Source organism: Pseudopipra pipra, chromosome 1 (assembly GCF_036250125.1).
Source record: "Pseudopipra pipra isolate bDixPip1 chromosome 1, bDixPip1.hap1, whole genome shotgun sequence".
NCBI classification, from domain to species: Eukaryota; Metazoa; Chordata; class Aves; order Passeriformes; family Pipridae; genus Pseudopipra; species Pseudopipra pipra.
In genome coordinates this window covers 119046244-119070215 of record NC_087549.1, presented here as the reverse complement: position 1 = coordinate 119070215, position 23972 = coordinate 119046244, and the positions used below count along the sequence as shown (strand labels likewise).

The following is a 23972-nucleotide window of genomic DNA, read 5'->3' as shown; positions in this document are numbered from 1 at the left end:
TATTTGTCAGTATGGAACCACACTTTTTTCCAACACTCCTTGTTGGAACACAGGTAGAAAAGTTTCTGCCTATTTTTAAACGGGGCAAAATATTCACTAAAAATGGAGGATCAGACCAATCCATTTATCTGTATCATGGGATCAGTGAGCTAGGAAACCACCCCCCTGCCAACTAGATGGCATTAGTACAACTGTACATTAGTTGTACACATGTTGTCTGTAGACAACAGAAAAAGACTCACCAAAAGCTCTTTTCAAGTAAACCATAATAATTTGTAGCTTTTTTCTTTACTCATATGAGTAGTTTGACTGGCATGCAGGAGATGGCCTGGTTTTGGCCCAATTAGATGTTGTTTCTTAAAATTCCAACAATAACATTCCTACACATTATTCTACAGAGCTCTTGCCTCAGGGCCCAATCTTGTCATCCCTCCACACACAGCATTTCCATTGAAGTCAGGATCAAGAAAATTATAAACCATACAGCATAAAAAGATATGCTTGGTTTATTTGGCACTGGAAAGCTCTATGTACAGGCCTTTGGGTGCCATTCCATGATTTTGACAGAAACAAAATGGGAAACAGGGGAAGGTTAGTGTATGAGTATTATCAAAATTATAATAAAGAGTATATAGTTCTGGTTAGAGTCAACCAGCATTGACCTGTAAATAGTGGAATGAACCTCCTGAAATGAAACTATTCTTTGAAGACTAAAACCGATTCTTCTCATGTCCTTATCCTCACAGCCTCCAGGCTGGCCTAGTAGTATGGATGGACAAGGAGCAGTGGATGCTTACAATCAGCTGCACTCTGCAAAAAATAAGTCTGTTAGTAGTTCTTTCATAAATGCCCCCAACCATTGTTTCCCAAAGTTTTGTCACCTTTAAATTGCTCTTTCAGAGTATGCTCTAGATGAAGCTTCTCTGAAAACCTTTACCTTAAATGTGACCAGATTCTGTGTCTGCTTTGCATAAGACCACTTTACGTTTAGTCCCATGATGTGTTACCAGATATCTGGATGAAGAAGAGGTTGGTCTTGACCTAAAAGCCTTAAATGGTTGTGAATGGTCTGAGAAACTCTCTTTCCCCACCTGATCTTGTCTGAGATGTTCATGTGTGCTGTCAATATACTTGCAGGGATGTATCACTTTGACTTTCCCAAGTTCAGGTTCAGAAATTGTCAGGATTCAATGCAACACGATTATTTCTTCCAGCCTTTTCTTGGAGTGTCAACATGCAGCCTGAGAAAAAGGACAGGTCAAGTTAAAGCATGAGAAATCACTTCATAACAGTTTTGACTTATTTCTAAGAAGACCAGGAAAACTTTAAGTATATAAACATGCTAAAAAACCTTACAAATGTCTAAATAGTCAGTTTGAGTTTTCTGGTGCTCTCAGTGGTTAGAAGTTTCTCAAATTCCTTTTTAGTTTCATTCTCATTATCTCCTCTATTTTATTTTTATTTTACACATTAAGAAAACAATGTATGGCAAGCAATGCCTCAAGCATTGCAGCATGGTTAGGAATCAGGTTTCTAAATGCCCCAGTTAATATAATGTATAATGTTGCATTCAGTGGCAACTCGTCTGATTGAAATAATTTGACTGGAATTAAACTATTGCTACTAAAATTTATGTAAAACTTATGAAAAATTTATTGATTTATAAAATCCTTGCTTTTATCCAGGACTAACAATTCCTATGCAACGCTAGTGATCCTCCCACAAACAGTTGAGAGAAAATAAAATACAAGGGAGTTCATCAGTTCATATTCCCTGAGATCCTCACAGTTACTCTTTGTGATCCGGTCTTTTAACTTTTTCATTACTTTAATCTTAAAAAATAGATTTTTAATTAAATTCAGAGCTATTATTCCCCTTTAGGGGAGGTGGGAAAAACAAATGCAACTCTGCTGAAGGACCTCTGAGCATAACATTTTCCCTCTCTTTACAGTTCATTTTGGCATTTTTATATATCTTCTGCTAATAAAATGTAATGATTTTCATCTTTTACTTTGACATCTGAGTCTGTATCTTTTATCTGTTGTTTACAGTGTTTCAGCCCATAAATAAATCATATGACAAAATAAATTACTTAATCTTGTGTTTTATTTGGAAACACATTAAAGCCTTGCTTTGGTGGGAAAAAAATCACTTTACACCTTACAATTGCTTATATACTTTTATGACTTCTGTGTCACGTTCAAATACTATCAAGGTGTCATATCAATACCAATTGTTCACAAGAGCCACATTTTAAACCTTTCAAGTTTTTTGATAGAGTTTGATAGGAATACTTTGAAATGAAAGTACATCTGTCTTTGACAAATGGCATTTTCAGTTCTGAGTGGTTTTTTTTTATATTGTTATAGTGCATTACAAAAGCAATATTAATCCCCAGAACTTTCTTCAAATCAGTATACATGTGATTGTAACAAAGTCCATTTTTCCAGTCACCTATATTCAAGGCTGTTTGTTGTCAGCATCTGCTTTTTCATCCACTATAAATTCACTTATTCTGCACATTCCCAAAGTTGTTCTTTTGTATTTTTTAGATCTGTTTAACTGGTAAAATAAATGGTACTGTACTGAATTTCAGGTTGTATTTTTATTCTTAAATCCTTTTAGACATATTTTGCTTCCATAATGAGAAATAGATGATAAATATTTTCTCCACTGTTGTGAAAGAAAGTTTATAACCTCAGTGCATTTATCATGTTTTTTTACCTGGTCAAAGAAAGTTAAATCAAATTTGAAATAGTTGCTTCCAATCTCTTCTAGAAGCTTCTTTCCTTCACAAATGTCTCCCAAAAATCTATCTTTCACATAGAGAATGTGCCCTCTTTTCTTAGGTTAATTGCTGAAATATTATGTGGTTTGGTTTCATTCTTAGTAATTTCCCGATTCTATTCCAGGACATTTGGGATAGAGCCCAAGAGCTTAGCATGTTTTCCTTTTTTCATGGTAAAATTGTGCAAATATGCATTAGAGTGTGAAAACAAACAGTCTAATACATTTTTGCAAAGCTCTTTATGTTTACTGTTTATTGCAGATACCAGATCCTAATTAAAATGCGCTAACAAAAGCCAAGATACAAAGAACAAAGATATAACGAAGCCTCATCTTTTAAAAATACTTGTGATTAATCCCAGAGGACACTGTGTCATGCATCATTATTATAAAATTCAAGAAAGTTAACTACATCTTTGGAAAGGATATAGTGCCAAACACTGTATCCAATCCATAGAAAAATAATCATATTATGGTCATGTTTTCTAAGGAATAATCTTTTCAGATCCTATAATGGCATCCGGCTACAGTCCCTCTTGTTTATGGTTCCTTGCACTTCTCAGTGAAAACTTTTTGAATAGGTTTTTAAACATCTTGAAATTCTTCTTCCTCTTACTGACATTTGCCTGTAAATAGATCCCTGTCATTATTAAAAAGGGATAATTTAAATTTGATCCCAGAAGACATTCTTAAACAAGAAATTAACTTATTATGCTTGTTATTTTAACTGTGTGGAAATATGTTACTGCTTGATTTTAATTCTGCTCAAGCAAAGATCAGGCTTTTAGAGATCACATTTTGTATTCACTTCAGGTGAAATAAACTTCTGATCCAGTAACTGATGCCTTACAACGAGGTAGAATTGCTGGAGTCCTGTTATGCTTCGGATCTGGAGATTAGAGCATTCATGCAAAGTAATTCTGTTTTCCTCTACACTGTGGTACCGAAGCATAGAAACTGGGAACATGCATGGATTAGGTATATTAGCAAACACAAACTGATCAATCTGTTCACAAACTGTGAATTCACTGATCAGAAATTTAAGTGTATGTCAGCCATGCAATGGTTTGCAGTGGTGTTGTAGCCTCTGAACAACTTTTTACTGAATAAATGGCACTATCCTCTCCTAGGTATCCCTGTTACTTATTCACGTGTAAATAAAGCACTAAGGATTTGGGAAAGAGATTTGTCCTCTAAATATGTCAGGCAATGAACACCTGTAAGAAATTATGAACTCAGCACATGCTGGAGATTCCTCTTCTTCTGGTGGAAAGCAGAGGGTAATGCTGGTGCTGAAAGATACTTCCCTGTGTTTAGGAATGGGATTTTGCACCTCTGCCTTTTATTTCCCTGAAACAGAGCAGAGGGAAACAGGCAGAAGTCAACAATGGAAAATAAACTTTGTAAGAAAGACTTGATTCATTACAGGTGAATCAGAGGCCAACACAAGAATGCTATGTGGAACTAGGTTTGTTCTTGGTTAGGCTGCTTGCACAGTCACTGTCCAAAAGCTTTCGTGTGATTTTCTCTTTCTTCAGAAAATTCAAACGTTACTGGGACTTCATTTTGCTTCTCAGGATATGCAGATCACACTGGAAGGTCTTCTGGATCTTCTCTGTGTCTGGATGTTTCAGTTTTCTCAGATTTTAATCTTCCTACTTTTCATTTCAGGACTTCAAGAAAAAAATTTTCACCATGCCGTTTTCAAAATATCTTGAGCACTATTGTTCTTTTCCCATCTGTATATCAAATTCTTCTGGTACATGGGATTGTTCCTTTCATACAGCAGCTGGTATCAATTAAGACAAAGTTATTTTGAAATCTTGGCAAAGTTGTGCCACAAACTCTGCTTGGTTTGTGTTTAGATTGTTTAATAAATTAAAAAGTGCTCAACCTTCTGAAAGCAGAAAGTAGGAAACTAAGTAGACATATCTTCCCTCCTCATTTTGCTTTGTTTTAGTAAGTAGCTAATATCCCATTATTTTATTACATAAAGTATGTATTTGAGAAAATTTAATTTGTATTTCTGTTGTTCCCATAGCCTCAAACACCCTTTCAGGTGTTGCATGGAGAGGGCCACTCTGAAAGATTAACATCGTCCTGTCTCTTCAGATTCCCTCCAGGGACCACAAAGGAGACAGGCTCTCTGGGGCCAGGAAACTGCTGAATTAATTCTCTAGGGAAGTGGTTTTCTATCCACTAACAGTAAAGGCAGTTTAGGGAAATTTGACTCACTAGTTAAAATTAACCCTTGAGAATACTTCTCTCAGTTGTATTAGGATAAGGGTAATTTTATTTGTTCTTCAGTTAACAAGATTGTAAAATCCTCAGAACTACTTTTGAATGAAATAGAATATTTTCTGATGTAAAAATACATTTCTGTAACAGGGACTGTGTATGAGAGGTATTTGCTAGTATTGGCAGACTAGCATTAAGCTCCTCAATTGAAATTCTGGAAAGGTTAAGAAGGTATTTAGGAAAATAAAGATTTTTCAGCTTTACTTTGACAGTACTGAAGCATCCTTGAGATCCAGTCGGTCACTCATCAGCCAGGGCAGCTCCAGACACCCTGTGTCTGAGAAAGGTTCAAGTGGTGCTCTTTTATTTGAACTACTCTCCCTCTAATATAGGTTCCTGCAAACTCCTTTTGTCATTAGTGTATCTCAAAGGCATAGATCAGCAGCCTGAGCCTATCCTTGGCCTCACAGTAGACATTTCCCCTTTTAATGCAGTGTAATTTGTCAAATAAACTATATATGATGTGTTCTTGTAATGGGGTTACGTAACATATTCTTTTCCTATCTCAGATATATTCTTTTCTGTGGTGTTTGTTGTCGAAAGGAGAACAGGTACTACTGGCAACGTGAAATAAAATAAGATTTTAATTCTTTATTGTTCACCAGGTGCAACTGAATTTACAATATGAAAAAAAAAAGGAGATTAATTTTTTCTCTGTTCAAGAAAGCCTCAGATGTGATTATTTTTTCTCCTTTTTGCTTCTATCTGAAACCTTCTGGAAAAAGTAAGGGAGATATGGAACATGTATAGTGGGTTTTTTTTTGTTGATGGAAATCATTGGGTAAAAATGGAGGATAGATATAAAGAGTTCATACCTCCTCCTTCTCGCTCTCTCTTCCCACTTCCCATTTACAGGTACACTTTGGACCTGCGGAATCGGCACCTTTATTTTTTGCTGCTGAGCATTGCCTTCTTTCTGAACTTGGTGGCTACTCACCAGAAGTGTGGACATAAATGGGAGACTGCTATTTGACACAGTGTGTAACTATACCACACTAACAGAGCTGTATTGTTGTATTTGAAATGCAGGCTCGCATTCCATCGGTTGCATTTGTCATGTGAAAAATCATACTGTGCTCTGCTAATGGCTCTGGAAAACAACTGCTGTTTGGCAAAAAGGGTAAGTACAGTGGATTTTACTCTTGTGGTATAAAACACTGAGTGGCAAATTGCATCAGAAGAAGTCAGCGCCTTGTAAGAGTGTAAAACCCTGGAAAGAGCTTGGCATTCAAGTGTCGTTGAATAGTCTGTTGATGGGAACACACTAACAGTTTAATTTGGACCTGATAAAATCTTACAAGGTTTGTGGTTTTGTCTTCTCTTGTATGTGCCCTTTTTGATCTTGCTAATAAAAATAAGAAAAGAAAACTGTAAAGAAAAAAGTACCTTACAAAAGTACGTGCTTGGACTGACTCAGGCACAATTAAGCGAGAACACGCCAGTCTTAACCTGCTGAGCTGTGTGTGGGTGTAACAGCATGAACAGAATTTGACACTCTCTACTGCCCGATACCACTGAAATATCTATGCAGAGTGATAAGCAGATAACAGATTGTCAGCCTTTTAGCTGAATTTCCTATTTTTGTTGGTATAAATCACTCTTGCTTTTTTCCCCCCTTTTGTTCTTCACCCTTTCCTTTTTCTTTGAGATATCCTGAATCCTTGCTGGAACCCTGCCAAATCCTTTGCCGCCTGTGTCATTCATCTCTTTACATCCTTTCATTTTTTAGTCTTTGTCTCATGCCATCCTTCTCACCAGAGATTCAACTTCTACTCTGCGTGCAAGCATCACTGAGGGCATACATCCCTTCTTTCTTTCAGCTTTCCTGGGAGCTCAACACATTGCCTCTGTGACACTTGCATTCTATGCTAGTCTGGGAAATGAGACTCCAGATTGAGACCACCCCCATGTCAGGTGCCCAGCTACTGCTCTGCATAATGCATACTGCGTTCCCTGACGGGATTCTGATGGAGAGATGAGTAGCCTTCAAAAATGCTTAGGAGATGTTACATTTCACAGGGCACTACTTAAAACATATGGGCCTTACCTTGGGGCCAACCAAGAAAGGCACGATTACTAATCTATGTATGTATCTATTCACTTTTTTCGGCATCCTTGGACAAATTAATACTCTCATGAAGACACATAAAAAGGTACTGAAGAGAACTAAATTGTCCCCTTGGATACATGTAGAGTAGCCCTGGAAGCTGGCTAAGTTGAGGATTGTATGTATATGTTCTAGAACAGAACTTAACCTGCCCAATACTGGGATGGTGATTTGCAGCTTTGACCAGTTTGGAGAGCAATAAAATTTGAAAACTATGCTAAGGGCCAGATAAACTTCTCCATTTGCAAAAAGGGACAAATAAGAAGCAATATTCCTTCCTTAATGCATGATTTCTCCTTTCTATTGTAAAACATAATAAATTACTCCAAACACAATCATCAAGAAGGCAACAATACTGTTAATGTTTTAAGTGTGGTACTCAGTCTGAGTTTACTCTGCCTTATGGAAATATCAAAGTCATTTTGATTATGCTCAGAGGTTTAATATAGCTATTAGAACAACAGCTACTCTATTGGTGTTACACCACTGGATTTGTTAAGTTGATTCAGCACTAGAACTATGACTCTTATTCTTCCAGTTGCGTTTGTGAATTTGTTTTTGTTTAAGTTAGAGTAATTGAAGTCTTGTGGGAAGTAAAGTCATTGTTCATCTGCTTATTTCAATCTGTGCTGGGAAAGCCAATTTTCTCTTGTTAAATTATATTTCTAATGTTCAACAGGGATAGTTGCAGATACTTGCTGTCATGCCTTGCTTTCCTTGAAATACATCTTAGCTGGCTCTCCAAGCTGTATTATCACCCCCTGATGTTTCAGCAGCAAGATGATTCATTCAGAATGGTCTTACCCCATTTCTGACATCTGAAATCCATGAGCTGAGGTCATCTGAGAGGGATCTGAAACTGATCTTCTGCAATGTGGCTAATACAGAGCTGTTATTTAAGTACAGCAGTGAGAATGGGGCATATATTTTTTTTAATAAGCTTTCTGCTTTGAATCTGCAAACCCATGCCCATGTCCCCACTTCCTTTGGTACTACATTTTCCACACCTGTGTTGCTCATGGCTCCTCAGGTGCCATTAGACACTAAGCATAACCCTTCACTATAGTGGTGAGGAGGGCAAATCTTGACCTGAATATTCTGTTAGAATAAATAACACTTGGTTGCTGTGGTGGAAAAAAAAAAAATACATCCTGCCAACCAGAACACTTTTTCTTTGTCAGAACATTGTGGCTTGCAGTACTTAGGAACTCTGGTTGAAAAACAGTTTTTGAGAATCTGATCATTTCACTTAAATGCTTAATTGAGGCCAGAAACTTTTGGAAACATTTTATCAACTATCATATAAATGCAACCATCTAAAAGATAGGCAGAGACAATGTAATTGCACAGTATCATACCATAAACAAGTAAGAAACTATCGATTATGAACAGAGGACAAGTCTTTTGTCCAGTTTTAATGAAAGAACAGCTTTATTGAATGATAAAAAGTTGATCTAAGTCCCCCTCAAGTTAATGAATGGCTTTTTATCAGGCTTCTAATGCACAGAAAAACCCCCCTGTCTTTGTTACTCTTTGATTGCTGAAAATACTTTGCAGATTTTGAAAGAAGTGAATTGCTGAGTTTTATCATAGCTTTAGGGCTGACCTTAAGCATTAATAATCTTTATTTCAGAACATCTTTGAATGGAAAATAGCTGACTGTGCAATGAAGCCATGTGAATGTTTGGGGATAGAGCGAGAGGATGTGCTTTGCTTATTGTTTAGTTGCTTGCTTTTTTTTTTTTCAGATAAGCATGTAAGGCATATGAGATACCATAGACATTCTCTTAAGACATTTAAGGAGATATCGTCTGAATCCCTTATTTTCTCAGGGTACTGAAGGAGAAAGTATTGATTAGTGTATATGCCGGAATTCACATCCTATTTGTAGAGAGCTAATAAAAAAATAAAAAGGCTGTGGTCCCAGTAGAGTTTTAGCAAAAGTAATGGTAACAATAATGACTTTCCTACAAATGCTTTCACACGTTTGGAAAATTTTCTGCTCTCTTTTAATAGCTATTACGCTTGTTACACTGAAGTGTGTAGACTTAAAGGAAATTAAAATGAGAATATGTACACTGTTGCACTACTGTTAGACTTTTTTCTGGGGTTTCTGGTGTCTTAATGTTTAATGTGCTGCCCATGCCTGCTATGGTCAGCTGGAGACAGTATGCCAAATTCAACTTCTGAAGTTGACAAAAAAATATTGAGGGGAATGGAGATTTTTGAAGACAAGTAGCCAGTAGCCATGAGATTTGCTGTGTGTAAAGAGCTCTTAAAAGATCTGTCTGCAGAAAAAGCCCCTGAACAGAGCTTAGGCAGATTTTGAACAGATCTTCTGCTGCATGGGAATAAATTACAAACACACAAGGAAAAATGTTTCTTGATCCTGCTCTTCACAGGTCATTTTGTTTTGTTTCTTTCACTGCTATAGCCCAAAGACACTCTTTCCTCCTTCCCAAGGTTATTTGAGCAAAATACTCCAGATTTATCATTGAATATATTTTTTGCATGCTGAGGAAGAAGAGAAAATGTTTTGTGAACAGATAAATTAGTTTGCCATATCTATTACAAAGAGTAATTCTTCCTCTCAGTACCTGTTCTTGCAAGGGCTGGTTACCGAGCTTGCATCAAAAACCCTAGTTCTTCATCTAGTTTGCTATAATGCATATATATATTTTAAGCCTCAATTAATAATTCAGATTAATTCATAATCAGACTAAATTTTAAGGGAAATATTATAAAAATCAATATCAATAATTCATTATATCTTTTTGACTAGAAAGGTAATTTCTCTGAAAATTATTAGGAAAGAAATAATTTACACAAACCTCTATCTTTACAATCTTACACTGACATAGTAATTATTATCGCTCAGATTGGCATGAGAATAATCATTAAACAGGTATTTAGTTACAGGCAGCTGTCTTGCAAATCTAATAATCTGTTGGATGAGTATCAGGAGCATTGTCCCATTTGATAGAACTATCCTTCTTTATAATTTGGGAACCAAGAAACATTTTTCACGGTTATAATAAATGTAGGTGAGTGTATATACATATATACACATACATATAATACATATGCAAACACATATAGGTACACACACACACTTATGCTCTTTAATTAGTCTTTGTTTGGCAGGAAACAAGACAGATGCAAAAACAGAATCACAGAACCACAGAGTTGCATAATGGTTGAGGTTGGCAGGAACCTTAGGATATCACCTGGTCTAACACCCCTGCTCAAGCAGGGCCTGCTAGATCAGGCTGCCCAGGACTGTGTCCAGATGGCTTTTGCATATCTCCAAGGATGAAGATTTCACAAAATCTCTGGGCAACCTGTGTCGGTGTGCCCAGGCACACTGTTCAGGCACTGAAAAAGTGTTTCCTGATGCTCAGGTGGAATGCCTTGTGATTCTGCTTGTACCCTCACTGGGCACCACTGAAAAGAGCTTGTCTCAGTCCTCTTAGCACTCTCCCATCAGGACTCTTCTTTAGAATGATCAATCCCAATTCTCTCAGATTTTGCTTGCATGAGAGATGCTCCAGTTCCTTCATAACCTGGTGGCCCTTTGCTGGACTCTCTCCAGCTCAGAGAGCCACAGAGAGGTATCAGCTATGGAGCTCAGAACTGGAGACATTAGTCCAGGTGTGGCATCACAAGCGTTGAACAGATGTAAACACTGAGAAAAGTAGAGAGTAGCATGGAGTAGAGTAGATTCAAGTTGATTTGAGTCAAGTTAGGTCAAGAAAAACACTAAACAACTGAGTTTGCATTGAGCAGAAACATTTCTTTCGCCTCTAGAATGAGAAATTTCCCAAATGGAGTAACCTTTTATTACCCCAAGCAAAACAACAGTTGTTTTTTATAGAGAAGAAAAGTAAATAGTTAAGGTACTAGAAGAATATCTAAATGCTGAACCCTTAAGCATGTTACTATTCTTTTATATATATGTACATGTATTTCAATAGTTGTATCTTGAGGGAAGGCTCACAATATTAGAATTTGAAATAAACAAAGAAGAATTGTTTAGTTTTCACTTCTTGTTAACTGCCAAAGCCCTCTTTAAGTTATTTTTTTTTTCTAGTTGATTCAGTGCTGACAAGTGCAAAGGGTTACAGTCCTCTGCCTCCTGCTGGATAGCTTTTTCATTGGCATCTTAGAACTGTCTCCAGTTTGAAGGAATTTAAGGGCTTGCATAGATAATCTTTTCTATAGTACATTTATGGTGACAGATTGAGAGGTCCCTGTTGCTCTGCTGCTACTCCTGGTAATTCAGAATACTAAAGACCTCTGCAACTTCTTTCTTCAGTTGTCTCTTTTCTGAAGAGTCCTTATCTACTTAGCACACTTCCCATGGAAGCCATTTGAAACCTGCAATTATTTTTGTTCTCCTTTTTTTGACGTTGTTTGATTCTTTTGGGAATAGTAGGGAGCCAGAACAGTACAGAATGATTAAGATACGACACTCTCTTAGATTTATCATGTGGTACAGTATTATGTCCTAATATTCAGTTTATTTTTCACTACTAATAACCATTAAAAATATGTTCTTATAAACCTGTTAGAATCCCAAGATCTTATTCATCAATAGCAAGAAGGGCTTTATATATATAAAATTCTACATTTCCCCCACATTTCTATAGCTCTTTGTTGAATTTCATCTACCGTTTCAATACCCAGTTGTTGATTCTTGCAGTGCTGCAGTCAGTTCTCTGACTGGCTTAATATCATCATCAGACACTGTCACCTTCTCCCTTTCTCTTCCATATCCCTTAGGAGTATGTAGCTCTGTAATGCTCTGATGACAGTGGCCCTCTGCATTAAAAGTGCATTGTCTATTTCCTTCACCCAGGATTTTGTCCTCCTGAGTTATTCTTTTATTCTTTTATCCCTTAGAGGATCTTCTACTTAAGAGCCTTTCTCAAGGGACCTTAATTTTAAAAAATTAAGCAGAATAATAAGTTCAGAGAGTACCTCCTAGCATGAAATTGGATTTCAAGTGAGAGTTTAAGCACTCATCACTCAAAAACTCTTAACTTCCTCAAATCAGCTATTTTATAAGGTTAATGCAACATTAACATCAATGCAATCTTATTTTTTTCAGCCAATCACAAATATTTTGCTCATGTTCATATTTAGCCTGGCATTAGCTAAGTAAAACTTATCTTATGCTGTGGTCAAATGTTCTTGTGCTTTAACATGCATCCAGTTCTTTTTCTGGGCAAATAGGAAAAGCAATGAAATAAGTTTCAAAGATAAAGGAAACTGCTACAAACTTACTTCTATAAACTTACTTCTTTGGTTTTTTGTCCTGCTTCCTTTTACAGTTTCTGTTGGTTAGTTGACATAGGACTGGAGCAGAGTTACATCTTTGTCAAGCAAAGCCATACCATGTACTACTTTTGTGTTTGGAGGCCTTAGTGATGATGGTTCAGCCAAGGCTCAACAGGGGCTGGAGACGAGTGCTGTCCTTCCTGCAGCATCAGCAGAGCTGTCTGCCTGTGTGCTTCTGATGCTATGAGTGAGTACATGACCATCTTCTGCAGACTTTCTTTGGGGAAGTACAACTCCACTACCTCTCACAGAGGCTTGGGAGGATGGCATCCTCCTAGCACCTATAATTGCATCTGTGGCCCTATAACACAACTTTATAAAATGCTTTACTATTTTCGGGGGGGCTTCTGAAATATAAGGTTCAGTTATGGCACTCTTTTCAAATAACTGACAAAATAAAGTGAGAAAAAGATGGAAAGATTGCAAAGATGGTACACCGGGGATAGATAACTGAGAGGAGACCAAAAAAATCTAGAACAAAGTAAGGAAATTGAGATGGAAGGGTGCGAAAGTGGATGCAGGCACTACAAGACAAACAACATGAATAATTCTGCTGGGGCAGGTTTTTGTATCTCTGCTTGTTTTTGCACCATGCCTAATGTGCTGTTGTTCAGGGGAAAACATAATGTTATGTGAAGTGGGATCACTGGGTGATGTAGTCTGTTCAAATCTGAAGCTTTTAAAGTTACACATAAAATATTTTCTGGAAGTTTCTTTTCATTTTTACCCACTTACACAGATTATTCCTGTTATTCACAGAATATGCCAAGTTGGAGGGGACCTGTAGGGATCATCAAGTCCAACTCCTGGCCCTGCACGGAACCGTCCCCAAGAGTCACACCATGTTCCTGAGAGTATCATCCAAACACTTCTTGAACTCTGTCTGGCTTGGTGCTGACCATTTCCTGGGGAGCCTGTTCCAGTGCCCAACCAACCTCTGGGTGAAGAACCTTTTTCTAATATCCAACCTAAACCTCCCCTGACACAATTTCAGGCCATTCCTTGGGTTCTGTTACCACAGAGAAGAGATCAGTGCCTCCCCCTCCTCTTCCCCTTAGGAGGCACTTGTAGATTGCGTTGGGGTCTCCCCTCAGTCTCCTTTTCTCCAGGCTGAACAGACCAAGTGACCTCAGCCACCCCTCATACGGCTTCCTCTCAAGGCTCTTCACCATCTTCATTGCCCTCCTTTAGACACTGTTAATAGCTTAATATCTGTCTTATATTATGGCACCCAAAACTGCACACAATATTCAAAGTGAGGCCACACCAGTGCAGAGCAGAGAGGGACAATCCTCTCCCTGGACCAGGTTGGTGATGCTGTGCCTGATGCACTTATATACCAATATGCTAAAAGAGCTTGAAGAAAACTTATAAATGCTACCAATTTAGCTACATCACATAGAAATAACTAGCAGAATAGCAAATATCTAGCAATTAAAAATTGGAAACTGTCTATGGTTGCCTTATGGGAATTTATTTTACACCCCAAAGAGATTGTCAGGGTTTGTTTTATTATATTTTTAAGCAAAGGTCTCGCATATCACCCCTTCCTCATTTTTGCTGTCAGTTGTATATGCTGCATAGCAATTTTCAGTTATTTATTCAGCTTCAGCCACAGCATAAACACCTTTACCATCAATGTACAGTAATTGCAGTGGGGTGAGTACAGTTTTACTAAAATGTTCTTAAATGGAGAGATGCTGGCAGTGTTTTACAAAGAAAAGAAACTGTGCTGTATTCACTACAGCTTCTTATTGTTGAAGCCTCACCTTTAATATTTTCTGATTGTTTGTGTTTATTTGTAGCATTTTCTTTCAAGATGCTTCAGATCATAGCAGAATTCTGTCCTGCTCTTGGATACATGGAACATTCCTTCAAGTTCTGGACTTTTTTTGGTATTTGAGACTGATGGATCAGCATATTTCAGTCTTCCTTTCAGAACAGCATCTGTGATCCTAAGATTAATTTTATGGTTAAAACTTTTCTAATGGTTACATCCTTGTGAAAAAAGACCATTTAGTTTGCTCTTTGTCCTACATATCACAGCTATCAAACCATTGTAAAATGCCACTAGGTTGGTCAGGCAGGACTTGCCTTTTTTGAAGCCACGCTGGCTGTCCCAAATCACCTCCCTGTCCTCCACGTGCCTTAGCAGACCTTCTAGGAGGATCTGTTCCACGATCTTCCCTGGCACAGAGGTGAAGCTGACAGGTCACTAGTTCCTGGGGTCCTCCATTCAAACCCTTTGGAAAGACAGGTACAATGTTTCCCTTTTTCCAGTCACCTGGCACTTCACCTGACTGCTGTGCCTTTTCAAATATCACGGAGAGCTGCTTGGCAACTACATCAGCCAATTCCTTCAGGACTCTGTGATGCATCTCATTGGGTCCCAGAGACTTATGTACATTCATGTTCCTCAGGTGATCATGAACCTGATCTTTACTTCCAGTGGGAAGGACTTTGCTCTCCCAGTCACCATCTAGTCAAGAGGTGTGCGAAGAGAGGTTGCCATTGAAGATGGAAGCCAGTTACTGAATGGAAGGGGAACTGTGGTAACAGGGGACTCAGAGAAGGCAGAGTTACTGAATGTGTTCTTTGCATCAGTCTTCACTGACAAGATCAGCCCTCAGGAATCTCTGACCCAAGAGATCAGGGTAAATCAGTGTTGGAAGAAAGGCTTTCCCTTGGTCTAGGAGTATTGGGTTAGAGAACATCTAGGTAAACTTGACATCCGCAAGCATCCACAAGTGCTGAGAAAGCTGGTGGACACCATAGCTAGGAAGCTCATGATCATCTTCAAAAGGTCATGAAAATCAAGAGAGATGTTTGAGGACTGGAAGAATGCAAATGTCACTCCTCGTCTTCATATAGGTCAAGAAGGAGGACCCAGACAACTACTGGCCAGTCTGCCTCATCTCAATCACAGGAAAGGTGATGGAGCACCTCATTCTGATCTCATTCTCTTCTCTATCCACATGGATGACAAGGCAGTAACCAGGAGCAGTCAGCATGCATCATTATAGGTAAATCATGCTTGACCAAGAATGCCCAATTGCCTTCTACAATAGATGAGAGAACAGTGGGTATTGTCTACCTTGACTTCAGCAAGGCTTTTGACACTGTCTCTCACAACACCTTCACAGGCAAACTCAGGAAGCGTGGTCTGGATGAGTGGACAGGGAGGTGTATTGAGAACAGGCTGAATGGCAGATCCCAGTGGGCTGTAATAAGTGGCACAGGGTCTAGTTGGAGGCCTGTCACTAGTGGTGTTCCCCAAGGTTCAATACTGGGCCCAGTATTGCTTAACTTATTCACCAGTGACTTGGATGAAGGGGTAGATGCCTCCTCAGCAAGTTCACTGGTGAAACAAAGCCAGGACGAGCAGCTAATACCCCAGAATGCTGTGCAGCCCTTCAGAAGGACCTTGACAGGTTGGAGAGATGGGCAGAGAGGGACCATCTGAAATTCAACAATGGCAAATGCAGGGTCCTGCACCAGCACAGGCTGGGGACTGACCTGCTGGAAAGCAGCTCTGTGGAGAAGGATCTGGGGGTCCTAGTATACAACAAGCTGTTCATGAGCCGGCAGTGTGCCCCTGTGGGCAAGAAGGACAATGGTGTCCTGGGGTGCATTAGGAAAAGCATTGTCAGCAAAGCTGCCCCTCTACTCAGCCCTATTCAGGCTGCATCTGAAGTATTGTGTTCAGTTCTGGGCTCCTCAGCACAAGAGACAGGGAGCTCCTGGAAGGGGTCCAGCAGAGGGTGACAAAGATGATTAGGGAACTGGAGCATCTCTCTTATAATAAAAGAGTGAGAGAGTTGTGCCTGTTCAATCTCGAAAAGTGATGACTGAGAGGGAGGCTCATCCATGTATACAAATGTCTCTGAAGGGAAGGTGTCAAGAGGATGGACCCAGGGTTTGCTCGGTGGTGCAAAGTAATAGGACAAGAGGCAATGGGCAGAAAATGATGTACAGAAAGTTCTGCTCAAATATGAGGAAGAACTTCTTTACTGTACTGGTGACTGAGCATGGGAACAGGTTGCCCAAAGGGGTTTTGGAACCTCCCTCACCAGAGATATTCAAGAATCGTCTGAACACAATCCTGTGCCATGAGCTCTAGGATGACTCTGCTTGAGCAGGGAGGTTGGACCAGATGACCCACTGTGGTCCCTTCCAACCTTACCTATTCTGTGATTCTGTGAAAACTGTTGTTGAGTACCTCAGCCTTCTCCTCATCCATTGTAACCAGTTTTCCAACACTCTTTATCAGCATGGGTACACATTTTTTGACCTTTCTTTTCTGGTTAACATACATGTAGATGCCCTTTTTGTTATTCTTCACCAAGGTCAATTCCAGCTTTGCCTTGGCCTTCCTCAACCTGTCCCTACACAATCAAACTTCATCTCTATATTCTTCCCAGGTTACCTGTCCTTGTTTCCACCACATTTGCCTCTTCGCTAATTTGCATTTGCCTCTTTCCCTATAGTTTGACCAGCACAGCAGTTCCCTACTCACCCATGTCGGTCTCGGCTTCCCTGCCTTGCTGTCTCCCAGTTCTTCTTACAGTTCTAGTCACCTGCTTCAACAATCCAAGTTTCCCACCGCTTTTCTGACTCTGTCCTGCCTTGGCTTCTCTTTGCCTTTCTGTATCTATTGGTAACTTTTTGCCCATCATTTTGCCTAACTCTCTTTGCATGAGTATCTCTCCACATATACTGCCAGTGCTGGCTCTTCCTCCACAAAGCTTTGAAAATGTAACTAAAAGTATTTTTTAAAATTATATTTCCTATTATTTCTGCGTGTCTTTGAGTTCATAGCCTTTGCAGTATATTTTGTTTGTGGGCTAAAGCTTTTCTTCACATACTGAGTACTAGAAGTGTGCATGCTTAGAAAATGGAAACAGATGTTCTCATACAATATCTTGGTTCCAGCAGCTGAGGTTTCAGAAAGACTATCAAATGTTTCTAATTCTCACAATAAATTATGTAACTTGGCACTAATATGCTGATAGTACGCTATCAGTAGTGCAGATCAAACAACTCTGAATTATTCTCAGTCTTTAAGGCAGACATACTGAGGTGTGGGTTCCTTTGCATCGTGCATTTAGGTACTGAAAACAGAACAGCATGGCTGTGATGTCTGCATTAAATAATGAGGCAGAACATAGTCCTCTAGAGCAATAGGTTTCCCACTGTGTTGAGTCACTAAGCAAGCTGTCATTGTTGCTGATGTACTCTTATTTTTAGAAATCCTTCAATGAAAGTCAAGCTGAAGCCTACGATGCCATATTTTACATTGCTTAAGTTGTTGTGATGCCAGGTTTCATTATTATTGATGTTAAACACTTAAAGAATATTTCTGGGTTACGCAAAAGGTCTTCACGCATTTCAATGATTTATGAAGCAAATAGGCTTGCTAGATCTCTGTGAAGTGCCACTGATGGATTCAGTGAATACAGCAGTAAGCACCCATTACACCACCTAGAACACAGTTTCTAACTGGTTTTTGTTCCATTAACAAGTTGTGAAAGAGACTTGATGATGCTTTTAGCTGAGAAATACTTTAGAATGTAACTTTTTTTTTAAAGAATAATTCTATCTGAAAAAGCACAGAAAATGACAAACAGCTTCAAGAAGAAAGAAAATGCATTGTGTTATCATTCTGTGAATCCTGGCTGTATCATATGGCATCTTAGGATAGTAATATGATGTCTCAAGATAAATTGCTGGAGTCTACTACCCATACACTCCCTAAAGAGGCTTTTGTTTCTATCAGGCTAACTTCAAATGCAGAGAGACTTTTTTGCTGTTATTCCCTGACCCACACTTTTCCTTGCCCCTAGATTACAACATTTATCTTAATTATCTTTAGTGATCTAAAAGTGAGATGTCTAAGTTTCATCTAGAGTTGATAGATAGAGACATGCATTTCCAAAGGGGATTAGTCCCAAGTAAATTAGTGATAGCCAAGAGAAAATTTTTCATTGTCATTTTCATGTTTAAAGCTATGAAAGAGAAGAGATACTACAAGATTCTAACCAGGCTAAATGCTGCTTTTCTTGCCATTTTGGTCTTTATTAGGATGGTTAAAAGTAGGTTACTTCTTACATTGTCTTTCACTCAAATGCAAATATGTTATAGTTAAAGTAGTTATAAGAACTTCAGCATCCACAGAATCTTCAGAAAGTCAAAACATTTGATTGATGAAGCAAGACAAGACAAAGCAATCCCCTCCAACTCAATCTTGCCATAAAACTCTCCAAACATACAAACAAAAATCCAACTATATAAATAAAACAGCAGCCACAAAATCTTTTTCTCCCAGCACAGTTATCAGAAGATCATAGTTTTGTTGGACTTGACTGGCTGTGTCCAAGTTCTAGTTGAATACCAGGGTATGTAGTATATACCATACATCACTATATACATATAGATAGGTATATAAGTATAACCCATTATAAAAATATGTATACAGTTTTTTCTACATATTAAGGAGGGGCAAGAAGATGTTTAAATGTGGAAGAAACCATTGCTTAAACTGCTTTGAGCAAACTTGTATGCCTAATTTGGCATACTTGAAAACTGGAAATGTGTAAAATCATAGTTATTTAGTAAGGCAAATTCAAATTAACTGTGCTCTCAAATTTGGAACTCTTTTGTGTAAAAGATGCAAAAAAGCCCATAGTTAAAGAGAAATGGTCTTCAGACAGTGACTGCCAAGTAAGATGTGAATCCAAATACTTTGAATTTTGTTATACTCATGTGTCATACTTTATAGACTATAAACTTGCTTAACCGTGAACTGTTATACTTTATGTTAGAGTATTTAAAAAACATGGAAGATAATAAGATCTGCATAGATTACAAAAAGATTTTTCAAAAAAATAAAAGGTCCTGAGGCCTTCTGATTGTCATCCTATTTCCCAGAACAATTAAGAGAAAACATGGTCTCTCAGATCAATCCTAAAGTGTGTGCATTTTCTTTCTCCTCTGGAGTTACATGGCAGAGTTAAACTTGGAGCAAACCTATACTGGCATTTAGAAGAATACAGGGTGTGATAAAGTACTGAATAAGTGCCATACATTTTCTGAGTATTGAATCCTAAATTAAAGTGGGATGAGATGCTTTTTCAGTCCCGTAAAGCTTCTTGAGACCTAATTCCCCATTGCTTGACTATCAGATGAGGCCAAAATCATACAGTTTTAAGAGACAATAATCAGAAAAGTTAATAACCTGATTATTAAGGTGTTGAGCTAAAAGGCAGTGCAATTCATAGGCAGAAGTCAGTTGTCTGAATTAATGCAGTAGTAAGTTGAAGCAGAAGGTCTCCTACCAGAGGTTGCTTGCTCTTTGGCAACACTTTTTTCCATTACTTTACAATTTTTCACGTTTTTGTGGCCAAGGGGCAGAAATAGAAAAGAGAGCAGAAGAAATGTCTTTAGTTCTGGTTTTGAACTGAGTGCTATTCACATTAAGGTATTGGCGCATTGCAAGAATGAAAACAAGAGAAGAATGAGTGCAGGGCTGAGGGTTGGACTTGATGATCCTTGCAGGTCCCTTCCAACTCAGCACATTCTGTGATTCTGGGTGATTCTGTGAATGGCAGCCATTCAGATGTCAAAAAAGAAAATTAAAAAAATTTTAAATTAGTATATTGACAGCAAGAATTTAAAGACTGTAGTTTCATAAATAACAATCGAAACCATTTGAAACTTAATATTCTGAATAGATGGCAATGGTGATGCATATAACTGTGACTAATGCTGGTCAAAATTCTTCCCACCCATGAATTGATTGATAAAAGTGGATAAAATAATGCTGTCCAGTTTTTCCATGAAAAAAAATCTTGAAGCCAATCAAGTAGTGAAAAAATTGAGTTGCAAACCTAATATTTCTAACCCCTGCTCTGGGTTTCTTTATCAAGTTTTTTTTTGCACGTACAGTTCAGTCATGTTAGGTCTTACAAACTGCAAGTTATCTCTAACTTTGGTCCATGACTACAGTCCCAGTACTGTAAAACACCATTAGAGGTGATGAGATACACAAAGTCCTAACTGTGAAGCAGTCTTATTCTCCTTTCTCATTTCAATACATGTAGCTGTGCATATATATATATATATATATATATATATATATATATATATATATTTATGCACAGTAGTGGGTCCTTGTTTGTAATTCCTGCCTTTCATAACTCCTGATAATTTTGTCCTTTTTAACTTCATGCATAAAAATTCACAAGAAGTTCAGGTGATCACCTGTCTCTCTCTCCCTTTCTTTCTTGAAAGCTTGCCAAAATCCAACCACCACCTAGGCTATTAGTGCATTATTCTGTATTTCTCTACCCCCATGCCAGTTTTAAAATCCTTTTCATTTGTACCTTTTATAACTAATGGATGATACTTTGGGAAAAATTACAGTGACATTTGCAAAATGATGCTACTTTAAAAGACAGTGTTATTCGTCAATTGAACTTAGTGCAAAAATAAGCAATATATTTACAGGGAAAAAAAAAAAAGAAGGCTAATGTATGCTCAGATTAACTTCATCAGAGGCACAAAATGACATAAGGTGATGCTTTTTTTTCCTTTCAGGGAGGCAGAACTTTTACCAGGTTTCAACCTGGACTCAGGCTGCTGGTGCTGAAAGATCATTCATCAAGCCATCATGACTGAGAAAAACACTTGGCAGTTCATTGACTTGAGTGGGTTGTTACATCCTGATGACTTTAATGAAACTTGGTCACCTGTTTACAGCTTGTGCATGAAACCTTTTCTGAACTAGGATCTTAAGATTGCATTGAGAGGCTCTTTGTAGTTAGTAAGTCCAAATGAGATATACTGGTAGGAAAGTAATTGTGTCTTCCAGTAGAAGTTTGCTGTTGCCTTTAATTCGTGCCTTTTTCCTCCTGTCATTCACTGGTACAAAAAATGTATTTGTGGTGGACACACATTTAAAGGTACACATTTGGCAATTCTGACTTTAAATAGCTGTGAAGAGACATTTGCAAATTGTGATTAAACCAATAAAGAAAAAATGATTGAACTTTGATTAAAGTTTCTTTAAAAGCTACTAAACTATGGAAACATTCTTCTAGGTTGCATTGTATTTCTCCCTCACCAGATCTGTCATTGAATTCAAAGGAAACCTGCAATGCAGCTGGATTTGGTGGCAAAGTTGCTACATAGTGGCATGAAGCGAGAGAAAGGGGCTGCATATTCTGCAACCTTGTCTTGTAGTGCAGGACCTTGCACCATTCATAGTGCAAGTCAGTAGCAGTTTAGAAATTAATTTTCTAAACCTTTCACCAACCATATTTGGGTTTTTCAAGTGGTTATTAAGGCATTGAACATGAAGATGGCAAACTTTGTAAAAATTTATAGCTGGCTTTCCTCAATGGTCTGTGATAAGGTAAATGTGTAGATTTATGCCATTCCTATGAAAAAGTCCAATAGAAAATGTTTTGTTTAAATTCAGAAGCAACAGCAGAAAGATTTGGGGGTTGAAAGATTAGGTAATGAATAAGAGAAATAGATGCAGATGAAATATGACTTCCTATGCATGGTGCGTTTCAGGGAATCATTAATTCACCTGAATATGACCATGAGTTATGTTCACAGTATTGCACTAGAATGTCTCAAAAAGGGTATTTAGATATACTTGTGAAGTTAAATATGGTAAGACCATAAAATATTGATTATTTAGCACACATAACGCAATACACTATCCAGACCTTATTTTCCATGAGGAAAAGAATGCAGTAATTAATCTTTCTGTGGCTTAGCTTTATTTCTGTTTATGTATTTTTAGGGCAGGAACATAAAAATATTTTCATTTAGGGATAATTCATAGCCATAACTGAATTATGAATGCTTAGTTTGTACAAATGCCTTTTATCACCACGTTTAAAAGAGGTCATGTTTTCCTCTTTCTTTTTGACAATAACAAACAGAGACTGGTAGTAAAGCAGCACTTGGATTGTAAAATGTAGTGACTAATTCTAGAATTCTGACCTTCTGAATTTCACTTACTTTTCACCAATGCTTATGTCATTAGGAATTAATTAGGTAGTCAATGAGGTGAATCTTCAAATCAAAGCTTGCACTCTGGATTTTTAATATTTTTTTTTACTTATAGAATCACAGAAGCAGTTAGTGGTTATTTTGTTAGTTTGCTGAGGGTTTGTTGTCATAAAAAGTAGTTTTCTTACTGCAATCTCTTCCATAGTTTATATACTTCTAGGAAGAAATATTCTATTAAGTCAAAAATTACTGTACCAGACCTGAACATAATTCCATTATCTCGCTCTGCAAATGCAAAAGGACAACATGTGTAGTACAGCACCAACAGAGATGAACTGAATTCCACACACATATATTCCAGATAGTCTAGGGAGGAGTGTTCCAGAGAATTGGCACACCTAGGAATGAAAGTATGTACCAAATGTGGTTTTTTTTTTTATGTTGAAGCACTCACATTTAATAGCACAGTGTATTCTGATATGGAGTGGATATATCTGTGATAATTCACATAATGTACAAGCGTGTGGCTAGAAAATGTTACGTATCTTAGTGCTTGATGTTTTGGGTAGAATTTCAGATGTATTGAACTTATTTATTTACACAGATCACATTGACTTGGAAGCTGAAGATCCAGAATAATTCTCAGGATCTCTTTCTCTGTGGAGCAGTTGCACCTTCTGAGGCCTTAGCTTTCCTGAACAGACAGGCTCAGACTGGTTTACAGAAACAAGGCTGAAGCAGAGCTAAGATGTCCAGGTCTATTCCACCCCATCCCAGGGGTCCATACCTTCATGGACTCTAACAATGTGACTGCTTCCTGAGTCACATCTATGCCTATGCAGCAGTGTTTCTGAAACACTGCCAAGGGTAGTGTAGTGATACCTCATTTTGAAATACAGAAATAGGAATTGGGGTAGACAGGACCATTAAGAAGTCTGACAATATATAATTCTTGGCAGACATATGTCTAACCTCTTCCTAAAGTCTTGCAATGGTAGAGGCTCCACCAGTCTCCATAGCCCTTTATTTCAGCCTTGAGCCATTTTTAACATTATAGAGTTTTTCATAATATCTGGTTTAAGTTCTCCTTGTTTCATTTTAATCCTATTATTTTACATCATGTACACCTTATTTTTTCCTGTTTATACTAGCCTTTTATACCTGAAGATTCGTAGTATGGCTCGCATCTGCTTATTTTCTTCCACAAATAAATGTTCTCAGTTCTTGCAGTCTCTCTTAATAGAATAAGTTTCCAAATCTTGCATCATTGTTATGGTTGTCCCACAGAGTCTTGTATTTCCCCAATATTTCTTGAACTATGCACTGCAAAACTGATATCTCACTGTTACCAGTGCTGACTTCTATTTGCACTGTTAACAGGCATCAGTAGAGCAGAAGGACTGCATCAAGGCACTTG

At 37.9% G+C, this 23972-nt stretch overlaps 1 long non-coding RNA gene across 1 annotated transcript; it reads right to left on the bottom strand.

Annotated features, from left to right (window-relative positions):
• Positions 1-21238: 21238 nt before the first annotated feature.
• LOC135420334 (uncharacterized) lies at positions 21239-22968 on the bottom strand. Its single transcript, XR_010433495.1, has 2 exons — positions 22816-22968; positions 21239-21523 (listed from the first exon to the last, which is right to left on the bottom strand). It is a non-coding gene; the product is annotated as an uncharacterized LOC135420334 (long non-coding RNA).
• Between the last annotated feature and the right edge of the window lie 1004 nt (positions 22969-23972).